The 13,770-nt window shown below is 35.8% G+C and overlaps 1 pseudogene; it reads left to right on the forward strand.

Annotated features, from left to right (window-relative positions):
- Positions 1 to 12,520: 12,520 nt before the first annotated feature.
- Positions 12,521 to 13,448, forward strand: LOC119511118 (annotated as a pseudogene).
- Positions 13,449 to 13,770: the final 322 nt, after the last annotated feature.

Below are 13,770 nucleotides of genomic sequence, written 5' to 3' on the forward strand. Positions count from 1 at the left end.
ATTATGTGTCTCCTCTAGGTCAAGACAGTCAAGATATCCTGCTATATGTTGGCTGGTTAACTTCCTAGATGGAGAGGTTCCTCCATAGAATTTATAGACTCAAGGAATCAATAGCCCTATACTGAATGGAAGAGTGATGATATGGAGGGAAATTGGACATTGGGCTTTTGTTTGGAGAAGGGCCGCTCCTGTCAGGAATCATATATATATATAGCCAGGTATTTGGACTCTATCCTGTCCCATTCTTCTTTCATACTATTTTTGTTCCACTACAATATTTTCCTAATTATTACAACTAGCCTAAGCAGTTATAAACAGTCACTTTACAACTGCTAATCAATGTTGTAAAGAACCATAAGACTATTCTAGGAACAACCATATGTCACTTCTTTGGTTGACCAGCAAAGCATTTCCTGAGGAGTTCATCAAAGTTGCCAGTTCATTGCCTGAGGAGTTCATCAAACATCTTCATTGGAGTTGCTGGTTTGCTGCCTGCCTTATGGAATTTGGACTCAAGCATATGCACAGTTGCATGAGACTCTTATATAAATCTTTTACTTACAGATATCTCTTGTTGAATCTGTTTCCCTAGAGAACCTTAAATAGTACACTGAATAATATGACAAATGAACTAGACATATCAGACATATAGAGAATATTACATCCCCCAAAACAGGATATATATTCTTAAGTGCACATGCATCATTCTCCAGAAGAGACCATATATTGGGCTGCAAATGAAGTCTCAAAAAGTCTGAATAAGATTGTTATTATAGAATGTATCTTCTGAACACAATCAAATGAAGCTGGAAATCAACTACTGACAGAGAACTGGGAAATCAACAGATACGGAAGTTAAATAATACACACTTAAGGAAAAGAATGGGTCAAGAAGAAATTACAAGGTAGACAGCTAAACAATTTGAGACTGATGAAAATAGGAACACAACATATCAAGATTTGTGGAATGCTGCAAAGGCAGTGATGAGAGGGAAATTCATAGACTTTCATGTTTGAATGAAAAAAGAAAGCTAAAATTAAAGACCTAACTTCACTCTTGGAGGAACCAGAACAAGAACAGCACACTAAATTCAAAGCAATCAGATAAAAAGGAAATGGAAATCTGGAGCATTAGTGTGATGGGTTAAGTTCATGTATCAGCTTAGCTAGATGATGGTGTCCAGTTGTGTGGTCAAGCAAGCACTGGCCTAATCATCACTGCAGGGACATTTTATGGCTTGTTAATAAACTGAAGGCTGATTTATCAATTGATTGCATCTGTAGCTGATTACATCTATGAACAATTTGGTAAGGATTGTCTTCCACAATGAGAGAATCTAATAAGCTAGATTTAATCTAATCAGTTGAAGATTTTTAAGGTAGAAGAGAGAACATTCATTTATTCTTCAGTCAGCCAACCTCTCCTAGGGAGTTCCTCAAGGAATTTCATTGGATTTGCTTGCTCATGGCCTGCCCTGAACAATTTGTACTCATGCATCTCCATGATTGTGTGAGACACTTTAACAAAATCTCATATTTACAAATAGCTCTTGTTGGTTTTTTACCTAGAGAACCAAAATTTTGTTCTATGAAATAATCAATAAAATTTACAGAATATTATCAAGGTTGATAAAAAGAGAAAATATACAAATTACCACTGACCCCACAGAAATATAAAGGACCATAAGAGCATTCTAGGAACAACTTAATGCCAGCAGACAGTCTAGGTGAAATGAAAAAATTCCTAGAACACAAGTACAACTCACACTGACTCTACAATAAAGAGAAAATCTCATCAGACCAATTACAAGTAAGGAGATCCAGTCATCATAAACCTCCCAGAAAGAAATGTCTATGACTGGATGACTTCACAGTTGAATTCTACTAAACATTCCAAGAAAAATTAATACAAATCCTGCTCAAACTCTTCCATAAAATAAACAAGAGGGGACGTTATGTAACTCATATGATGCCAACATCACCCTAATAAATCCAGTTAAAGGTACTACAGGAAAAGAAAATTATAGACCAATTTGTCTTATGAATATAGATGTAAACATGAATATTACTTATGAAAAATACACAGCTAACATTGTGCTCAATGGTGAATGATTTAAAGGTGTTTACTAAAGACAAGGAATGAGGCAAGTATTCTCACTTCACAACTGCTATTCAATGTTGTAATAGAAATTCTTGCCAGAGCAATTATGCAATAAAATAAATTAAAATTATATATATTGGAAAGAAAGAAGGAAACCTTATATATTTGCAAAGGACCAGATATCATATGTAAAAAATACAAAGGAATTCACAAGGAAAATGTTAGAGCTAGTAACTGAGTTCAGCAAGGTAACAGGGTAAAAGATCAACACAAAAATTCATTGTGTTTCTGTGTGAGGAAAGAACAATTAGAAGAGGTAGCTAAGAAAATAATTAAAGTTAAAATAGCATCTAAAATAACTAGGAATAAATTTAAACAAAGATAAAGAATGCATGTATACCTAAAGTTGTAAATCACTAATTAAAGAAATTAAAGAAGACTGAAGTAAATGTACACTGTTTGGAAGAGTCAAAAATTTTATGTCAATATTACCCAAAACAAAATGCAACTACAATACTATCCTATCAAATTACAAGCAGCTATTTTATGCAGAAGAAGGAAAATGAAACAATCCTAAAATCCATATGGAACGTCAAGAAGCCCTGGATAACCTAAATAAACTTGATAAAGAACATACTTGGAGTACTCAAATATCCTGATTTCAAATTGAACAACAAATTGACAGTAATCAGAACACTATGGTACTGGAACATAGATAAATCAATGGAACAGAATGGAAAGTCCAGAAGTAAACCCACACATCATAGTTGATTGATTTTTAACAAGTGATTTACACATGTACAGTGGGGAAAGAATAGTTCCTTCAACAAATTGTTTGGGAAAATTAGATATTCACAGGGAGAAAAATAATGTTAGGCCACTACCAACTACAAACTCTCAGAGTTAGAAAACAGGTTAAAAGTTACCTCTGGAATGAAAGAGAGGAAAGGGAGAGTTTCATTATAAAAATTTTTAAAGTATATATGTGTATCTATATATATATGTGCATATATTTGTAAAAAATTTTAAAGTATATGTATGTATATCTATATCTATAAAATCCACTGTGTGTGTGTGTGTGTGTGTGTGTATATATATATATATATATATATATATATATATATATATATAGAGAGAGAGAGAGAGAGAGAGACATACAATGGAGTTAGTCTGAAAAAGTTACAGATTAAAAGAAGGATTTTACAAACCTAGCTATATATACTTCATAGACAAACATCTAAAGTTCCAGAAACATTTTTATTTTTTTGGTAAATTATAAAAGTGTTCAGATCTACAAATTTTCATGCTATGTGGATTTGCAATAAATAAAAAAGAATGAATTTTCATTGCTAGCTTTTTCATAATGAAAAATGTATTAAAATTAAAGAAAGTTAGGGCCATAAACATAAAATACCTGTAAAGTGAATTTACATGTAAAAATTAAAAAAACTTACAAACATAAGTAAATATTGATAATTCTACATTCTTACTCGTAGAAGTTAACATATATTTCTCAAGTAAAAACAGGTAGATTAAATTAAAATTTAAGACAAGTGATCAAAAGAAAACAAATGGAAAACACAGAACTTGTCAGGGATGGTGACATTTCTGGGGTACTAAATGTGCTGCCATTACCATTTGATTTCCTATCTGTGCTCCACCAGAACCCAGAGGGCAAGGGACCACTAGGGGTTTCCAGGGTGACAAATGTGTAGAGTGATTCCTGAGAGGCAAAAATAAATGTTCTGGGAGGCAGGGCAATATGATGGAGTGGTGAGGTGTAGGTTTTAGTTACCCCACCATGGCAGTAGGTAGAAAACCAGGAACTGTGAGGACCAGACACTGGAGAGCAATTTGACCTTGGGCATACTTCATACAACACTCATGAACTTGTAGAACAGCTGAGATCAGCAAAATCTGTATGTTCTCATGGCCAGGGGATCCATGCCCCTCCCTGCCAGGCTCAGTCCCATGGGAGGAGGGGCCATAGGTGCTGGGAATGAGGAGGGACAACTGCAGTTGCAGCTCTTATTGAAACTTCAGATGGCTGATCCAAACTCCAAATATAGATAGACTGAGGCAGGATACCAGAGAATCCAGGAGAAGGCAGCCCAGTGGAGAGGAGATAGGGCTATCAAAAACAGCAAAGAAAACCCAAAAATAAAAGTGGAAATTTTTGGAGTTCTGTTGAACATAGAATGGGGAATGGCAGGGCTCAGGCAGGGTCAGGCTAATATACAAATCCAGAAGACAAGTTTCTTTGTCTGAAGAGCCAGTTTCTCTGCCTTCTTGATTGTTCCTTAAAGGCCCTAATCTCCTTGTCTCTTAGCATTTCAATAGCCCATTAAATCTGCAGGGATGTCCCTTCTTTTTTATTAACTTTTTCTCTTTTTCTAAAACAATTACTCTAAGAAGCCCATTACAAAAAGCCTCAAAGACTTGCATTTTGGGCCCAGATAAGAGGAGAGCTCAGAGGGCTCTGGGACACAAGGCAATAAGTCCAGTGGCTGAGAAAATTCACTAAACACTGCAACTTTTCAAGAAAAGGGAACATCCCCTTACAGTCATCTTCCTGGTGGGCAGGGTACACTCCTAGCCAGCACCAGCACCAGAACCCAGAGCTGCCCCAAACATTCCAGTGTGACTGGAAGTATTTCCAACAACACATGCACACACAACAATATCAGGCATGGACATTAGCCTTTTATGCACCCTCAGCTAATTGTCCTGGAGCAGGGAAGGCAAAGCTGGGTGAAAATGGAGAAATTAACACACCCGATTCAGACATTCTTTCAGGAGAATAGGAATGCCCCTATGCAGCCCTACAGCCCAGAACCTCCCTTGGGTGATGGCACTAACCTGTGACATAGCACAGTTGTCCCTCAGCAGAGGACATAGGAGTGAATGGTTTGCAAGAAGGACCCACTCACAAGTCCCAGGGACCATACACAAATACCAAGGACTTGTGGGTCAGCAGCAGAGACAAACTGTGGCAAGACTGAACTGAAGGATTAGACTATTGCAACAGCTTTAAATCTCCAGTAATGCCTGGGAGATTTGATTACTCAAACTTCTCCCCTCTCTAACAATGCAGACACATGCCAAATATGTAGGGTGGACAACACCAAAAACATATGCAAGCTTTGTGCACCAATTGGACCCCACAAGACTTACACACATACTCAACACAAAGACAAAGTGGGGGAGAACTGGCTTGAAGGGAATAGGTGGCTCACAGATGCCACCTGCTGGTTAGTTAAAGTATACTCCACAAGCCTGTAGATCTGACAAATTAGAGATAAGGGTTTGAATCAGTCTACATATCCTAAAAGAACCCTATCAAGTTAAGCAAATGCAAAGAAGCCAAAAACAACAGAAATTTTTGAAGCATATGAAAAAAGATGATATGGATAACACAAGCCCAAACACCCAAATCAAAAGATCAGAGGAGACACAGTACTTGGAGCAATTAATCAAACATTTAAAAATGAACAACCAGATCATGGCACAGGTATAAAAAACATAAAGAAGATCATGGCACAGGATATAAAGGACAAGAAGACCCTAGAAGAGCAAAAAGATGAAACTGTGAGAATAAATAAAAAAAAATAGATGATCTTATGGAAATAAAAGAAAATGTTGACCAAGTTAAAAAGATTCTGGATACTCATAGTACAAGACTAGAAGAAGATGAGTAGTGTATTATTGACCTGGAGAATGACAGAATGGAAAAATGAAAGAAACATATGAAGAAATGCTCAGCCTTTCTAGCTATTAGAGATATGCAAATTAAGACCACAATGAGATACCATCTCACACCAATTAGAATGGCTACCATTTAAAAAATAGGAAACTAAAAATGCTGGAGATGATCTGGAGAAATTGGAACTCTTATTCATTGTTGGTGGGAATGTATAATGGTTCAGCCACTCTGGAAGTCAGTCTGGCAGTTCCTTAGAAAACTAGATATAGAGTTACCCTTCAATCCATCAATTGCACTTCTCAGCATATACCTGGAAGATCTGAAAGCAGTGACATGAACAGATATCTGCATGCCAATGTTCATTGCAGCATTATTCATAATTGCCAAGAGATGGAAACAACCCAAATATCCTTCAACAGATAAGTGGATAAACAAAATATGATATATACACATGATGGAATACTATGCAGCTGTAACAAGTAATGATGTCATGAAACATATGACAACATGGATGAAACTTGAAGACATAATGCTTAGCAAAATAAGCAAGGCACGAAAAGAGAAATATTATATGCTACCCAAATATGAACACTGAAAAATTTAAAACAAATGGTTTATAATGTAGAATGTAGGGGAACTGGTAATAGAGAGCAATTAAGGAAGGAGGAATGATAACCCAATAAGAACAGGTAAGCTACTGTGGGTAAATATAACATTCTGGGAATGCCCAGGAATGACTATGGTCTGTTAATTTCTGATGGGTATGGTAGGAACAAGTTCACAGAAATGTTGCTATATTAGGTTATTTTCTAGGGGTTGAGTAGGAACTTGTTGGAAATAAAGTAGCTATCTTAGTTTAGTTGACTTTTTCTTATTCCCTTGTTATGGTTTGTTTGAAATGTTTTTTTATTGTATGTTTTTTTTAATTTTTTATATAGTTGATTTTAAAAAAGTTATTTAAAAAATGAAAACAATGTGCAGAGCCCCCTTGAGGAGCTGGCTGAGAATGCAGGGGTATTGGGCTTCCCCACCTTGATGGTTGCTGATGTGCTCACAGACATAGGGGACTGGTGGTTTGATGGGCTGAGCCCTCTAACACAGGACTTTCCCTTGGGAAGACTGTTTTCACAAGGGAGAGACTAGGCCTCCCTATAATTGTGCCTAGAAGCCTCCTCCCAAGTGCCTCTTTGTTGCTCAGATGTGGCCCTCTATCTAGCTAAGCCAACTTGGCAGGTGGAATCAGTGCCCTCCCCCTTGCATGGGATATGACACCCAGGGGAGTGAATCTCATTGGCAGCATGGAATATGACTCCTAGGGAGGAATCTAGACCCAGCATTGTAGGATGGAGGACATCTTCTTGACCAAAAGGGGGGTGTGAAAGGAAATTAAATAAGCTTCAGTGGCAGAGAGATTCCAAAAGGAACTGACAGGTCACTCTGTTGGACACTCTTATGCACAATATAGACAACCTTGTTTACGTTCTAATGAATTGGAATAGCTAGCAGTAAATGCCTGAAACCATCAAAGTACAACCCAGAACCCATGAATTTTGAAGATGATTGTATAACAATGTAGCTAATGAGGGATGACAATGTGATTGGGAAAGCCATATAGACCACACTCCCCTTTCTCCAGTTTATGGATGGATGAGTAGAGAAATGGGGGAAGGAAAAAAAAGGAACCCAGTGTTCTTTTTTACTTTAATTGCTCTTTTCCACTAAAATTTTTGTTCTTATTTTTGTGTGTATGATAATGAAAATGTCAAAAATTAATTTTATTGAATGCACAACTATATAATGGTACTGTAAACAATCGAATGTATGCTTTGTTTTGTATGACTGCATGGTATGTGAACATATCTCAGTAAAATGAATTTAAAAAACCCAGAAAATATTATGTGCAAAAAAAAAAAATGTATGCCCAAAGTTGTAGAAAAAAAGTTTTCCACTACAAAGCATCAGATTCATATTTGTGTGTAGGTGGAGAGAAATGATATTGATGTTGGAGCATGCTGATAAGTTCTGTGGTCCATTTAATAGAGCTCAGGCTAAAGGGATGGGAGCAGACATATTATGTTTCTCCTCCAGTCCAAGGCAGTCAAGGTATCCTGCTATATGTTGGCTCATTAACTTCCTAGATGAAGAGGTTACTCCATAGAATTTATAAACTCAAGGAATCAATAGCCCTTTACTGAATGGAAGAGTGACAAAATGGAGGGAACTTGGATATTGGGCTTTTGTTTGAAGAAGAGCTGCTCCTCTCAGGAACCATATATGTTCGTCCAGGTATTTGGACTCTATCCTGTCCTGCTCTTCTTTTATACTATTTTTGTTCCACTACAATATTTTCCTAATTATTACAACAAGCCTAAGCAGTTAAAGATAGTCATTTTATATTTTGCTTCTTGTATAATTTATGATCAACATAAAATGTATCCAGAATTCATATCAACACATTGGACAATGTGTTGTCTTTGTCTTATGGAAGTGAATTAAATGGGAGACTTTAACAGCTTGCTCCAATTCAACTTGATAATCCAATGTTTTCATTAAGATTTCTAAGAATTTATGTGCATTTTATTTCATCCTAAATATTTGATAAAACATACTGTTTATGATGCACAAACGTTAAGTTCAGTTGAGAAGCAAGTATCATGGATTCACTTTATTTTGAAATAGAGTTAGAGCCATACAACTATGTTGTAAACATTTGTAAATATTTATTTTCAGCATTGTATACTCTGTTTGCTTCATAAATATGTTATAATAGCCATCATTTATTACTCAATATTCCAAGACATAATGACAAATATTGGCTAACTAATCAGAGTTTAGTTATCCCTATGTGTTTTGTTTCCTAGTAGAGGCTATGAAAGGGTCATTCCTTTCTATAATTAAAGTCTGAGGACTGAACACTCTTTAGAAGGGAATCATTTAACGTCCAATATACAGAGAGGTTAAAAGTTCTCTGGAAATTTGAGTGCTTTCCAAAATATGAGTGGCTGATGCTGTATCATTTCTGCAAGAAACAACACAAAAAACTTGTGGTAAGCCTAAGAGTCAGAGAGTGACTACCATTTTCCAGATTACAGAGAAGAGAATATGTTAGTTGAATCTGCATTTTGACCACACCAGTGAGTATAAGTATGACAAAGTCTTCCTTTTTGAGTATTCATTACCGCTTTTGCTGACCTCATACACTATTGGTGAGACAGAATGAGAAAACGTATATGAAAAAAAATGATTTTGCAATGCTACACATGATCATGTAAGTGTAAATCTTCCTTAGCTTTGTTGATTAAAATTATACATATTTTATAAATTCCCCATACTGTGTGCAGTTTCTAACTACAATCTGTGAGTTCAATGATTTCGCCTCACAACTTGGCTCATTTGTTCTTTTGTTCCAAAAAAAAGTGAAGAAGAAAGGGACATGCTCCACTAATGATGAGATTATGTTTTTAAGTTTTTCAAGTATTTCATGGAGCACTTATGATAAACATGAATATTTTCCAAGAAGTAAACATAGATTCACAGAAACAAAGATGTACAGTGACTCTTCAATTTGTTGTTTTAATATACTTACTGAAATTTAGACCTAAAGAAAGACCTTAGGTGACCCAAAACATGTGTTTTCAGCTCACAAACATATAAGGAATTGATCTGGTCCAAGCAGAACCCTGTAGCCTCATTCGTGATTCAAATTCTTCAGTTAACACTAGATGATAAAATGCTCAGATTCAGTGCCAACAAGTTGAAGTAAAGAATGTAATGAGGCTTTATTTAATTAACTTAAAAAGTGTATGAAATTTGCGTACCATTTGGAGAAGTGGAATGTGCCAGGATGTGTGACTAAAAACCTCCAGGTTGAGAAATATTGCAAGGTCTAAAGAAATGTAGGACCCATTGTTGTTGAGCATCCTCAAAAAGACTCATGCCTACCTAGTTCTGCACTCTCCAGTCTATTCCCAGTTTATACTAGCATTTCCTGCATCTCCATTAATATTCTATGATCTCTAATCACCATGTTTCTGTATTTAATCTTTATTTTTCCTTTTTCTTTCTATTCACTGCCTTTTCTTTGCATCCACCTTCCTCATGTTTCTATCTCTTTCCGTATGCTTAGTTTTACTGTCACTAAATCAATTTTCTTTTATTCTTTCAGTGTCTTTATCATTTTTTGGTCTTCTCCATTTTTCATTAACAGTTTGTGAGAAAGCATTGAAAAGACCCAAACAACTCTCTTTATGAAGTGGGAATTTAACAATTTCAATGTGAAGTTGTGACAATCCTACTTTTAAAATGAAAAAAAAAAAAAGAAATTGAATTGATAAATGCTTCTTTTTCTCCACTTTTGGAATAAGATCATATTTGGTGTGTATTTAGGTATGTATAACTATTTTCTACATCATTGATGCAGAACATTTGGATTCCCTTTTCACATTTGCAGGTTTAAAATGTAGTAAATAGTTAGTTGTCTTACAAATGAATGCATTTTTATTCTTGTTTAGTAGTTATTCTCTGGTTTCAATATTTGGCATAACCCACTCTTGAAGATATTCTTCTATGCCCAAAAGCTAGACTAGGAATGAATATTTTCTCTTGAAAATTTGACATAACCTTTTAATTCATAAGTACAAAAAAAGTCATGTTTATTCTCTGTGTCAATAAAACAAACCAAATGTCACTAACATTTTGTTTTCCTACTGTATAAAATGTTCTACATTCATGCATAATAGAAATGTATTTAGTACATCAGTATACAATCAAATAATTTACTGAGGAAAATGTTAGCAACAAAGTAATTCAACTTAAAATTTTCATCAAAAATAGAGTGCTATGATAGGCATAGTATACACAAAGCATGAATGTTTGGCTTACAGACTAGTTTTCAAGAATCTACTCTGTTCTTGGGATAGGGTATTATTTGGTTTGATGTACACTAATTGCTAAGTTGCTCATGCAAAATAGAAAAAACTTGATATACAGGCATTTAAGCCAGGGATCACTGGGATGTGCAAGAGAGAAAAATAATTGAATTTATGACAATTTAATTCATTTCTTCAAAACAATTTTGAAAGTTTATTTGAAAGTAACTTTCAGATAAAGGCTAGACAAAAATTATAAGACCACACTATGGTAAATGATCATCAAAAAATACTTATTAGTATCAGAAAATATGATCTGCTTATACAAAACAAGATTATACTAAAAACAGCTAATATAAATAAAAATGATTAAAAAAGAGAAAGACATCATAAGAATGTAAGGAAAGTAGACATTAGAGTGTTTCAAGCTTTGAAGTCTGGAAGTTCAGAAAATAATTTTGTAGGGGCTTTTCAGGAAGAATAAAAAAAGTATGTTGATCTGGATTTTTTCTTTAATTTGTGGTAAAATCATTCATGGGAACTATCTACATAGTATAATGTTTAAGACATGGAGTATAACAAGGAAAGCTAGAGACAGTAATTGGTAGCCATTTGCAGCAAACTGAGAGTTGGTTATATTCCAACCTGTCCTTTCCTTACTCCACTGACAGTGCCTTAACTTCCCTCAAACTCCCCTCAACAGGTTCATATATAGCCTCTCTAGTCTCCATGTTTTCAGGTTTAGCCCTTCCAATCCACCAGTTCTTTCAACATGAGTGGATCTCCTCAAATGCAAGTATGGTTCATAGACACACTGTAGCTTCACACCACAGCTTAAACCATTTCAATTCCTCTTAGATATTTGCCTGATTATATATTAATCTTGTTCTTTTTCACAGTAACCTACCCCTCTCACAAGTACACCCTCATCTCTGGCTATCACAGTCCATTACATGCCGGGTATTTCACACTCATATCTCAATCTATTCTTATAGACTCCATCAGCATTCAATATGGTCCATAGCAGTAAAGAATTTAAGGATCGCAGAAAGATTTTCTTCCATCTTTAGATATTTATCATTTTCAATTTATGGCATTTTGCTGTGGTGGGAAGATTATTTTTTTTTCCAGATAGTGACTGCTGCCCTTCCCACACATATTGGGAGAAGCAAATTCTCAAAAGTGAAAAGAGTGACTTGTTTTTTAAAAGAAAATATTGAGAGTGGAGTTTGATTACATAGGTTTCTGGGGCTTGTACTGAAATGGAGAGGTAAAAATGTTGAGTATTAACCTCTCTCTAAATAAAAGTGGATAGGTGCCATTTGAGGGTGTACTGATCCCATACTGTCTTACACTGGGCTTTTGAAAAACAAGCAGGAGAGTGGTAAGGTATAGAGTGGAGAAACATTTGTTCAAGGTATCCATAGTTATTGAGGAGAGCAGTAATCTGGAAATATGCTAGGAAAAAAGGAGGAAAGGTCAATAGGGAAATTACAGTAAGAAATTGCCATGAAATTAGCATGTATTTTTTCTCCTAAGTCCTCTACTGACTGTGAAACTGTAGATAAGTAAGCTATTATAAAATTCAATTTTATTGTCTGTAAAATAGAAACCACTTCTTAAGTTGGTTTCTGTAAAGTTTGGGTGATAGGAAAAAACAGGAAAACATGAGATCAATTCACATAATTCTTACTGTGATGAATCAGTTTGAAAGTAAAAATTGGTGAAAAGTCACATATGCATCATAGGCACTGCCTAATAGAGGGCCTTGCCCATGGTATGCATTTTCTGGACTTAATGAATGGTAGATATTTACTCTGGAGCTTCTAGATAAGGTAAATAACCACAATGAGGTAGAGAAATCAGACCTTCAATCCTGAATTCATCCTGCTTGGAATCTTCAATCACAGCCCCACCCACACCTTCTTCTCTCTGGTGCTTGGCATCATCACAGTGGCCTTCATGGGAAACAATGCCATGGTTCTCCTCATCTCACTGGACACCCAGACCCATGCCCCCATTTACTTCCTTCTCATTCAACTGTTTCTCATGGATCTCATGCTTATCTACACTACAGTACAAAAGATGACCTTGAACTACTTTTCTGGCATGAAACCCATCTCTCTGGCAGGATGCAGAAGCCAGACATTCTTTTATGTGTCCCCATTGGGGCTGAATATTTCCTGTTGGCTGTCATGGCTTATGACTGTTATGTGGCTTTATATCACCCTCTATAATACTCCAGCCTCATGAATCAGAAACTCTGTGTACTCATGATTGTTGCTTCCTAGATCCTGGGGTCCCTTGATGGTATCATAGTGCTTGCAGCTGCCTTGTCATTCTCTTACTGCAGATCTCTGGAAATTCATTATTTCTACAATGTTGCTGCCCTTCTACCTCTTTCTTGCACAGACACCACTTTCCTTGAAAGACTGCTGTTCATTTGCTGTGTGGTGATGCTAACACTCCCAGGCTTGGTTATTATCATTTCCTATCTCCATGCCCTTTGACCTGTCATCCATGTGAACTCTGGAGAAAGCCTTTGCAAGGCCTTCACCACTTGCTCCCCCACCTAGATATGGGTGGACTCTACTATGATCTTGTCATGCTCATGTACATGGGACCAGCCTCAAACCATACCACTGACCAGGACAAGATGGTGTCAACATTCTATGCCATCCTCACCCATATGCTGAAACCCTTCATCTATAATATCTGAAACAAAGAGGTATTCAGAGAACGTAATAAGTTATTGGGAAAAGGAAAGTTATTGTAACTCTATCAAATGTCTTTTTAATTGCCTGCAGAGTCAACAATACTTCAAAATTCAAGATACTTCAAAATTCATTATTTCCCCATATATTTTTTGAATTTCAAATTTATTTATCCTAATATAGAAACAGCATGAGTAAAGTGAGTTATACTTAAATTGTAATATAAGCTGCTTCACTTATGTGATTTTTTTCTTATGTCACTGGTTTTTATCTGTGGGTGGTACCTGATCTTAGAATGCCTGCCTTTCAAGAAGGTTTAAGAATGAATTTTCTTTATCACATCCAGGAGTAATGGTTGGAGTTATTCCACAATTTTTGATGAGA

This window comes from Choloepus didactylus, chromosome 16, assembly GCF_015220235.1.
Source record: "Choloepus didactylus isolate mChoDid1 chromosome 16, mChoDid1.pri, whole genome shotgun sequence".
Lineage (NCBI taxonomy): Eukaryota > Metazoa > Chordata > Mammalia > Pilosa > Megalonychidae > Choloepus > Choloepus didactylus.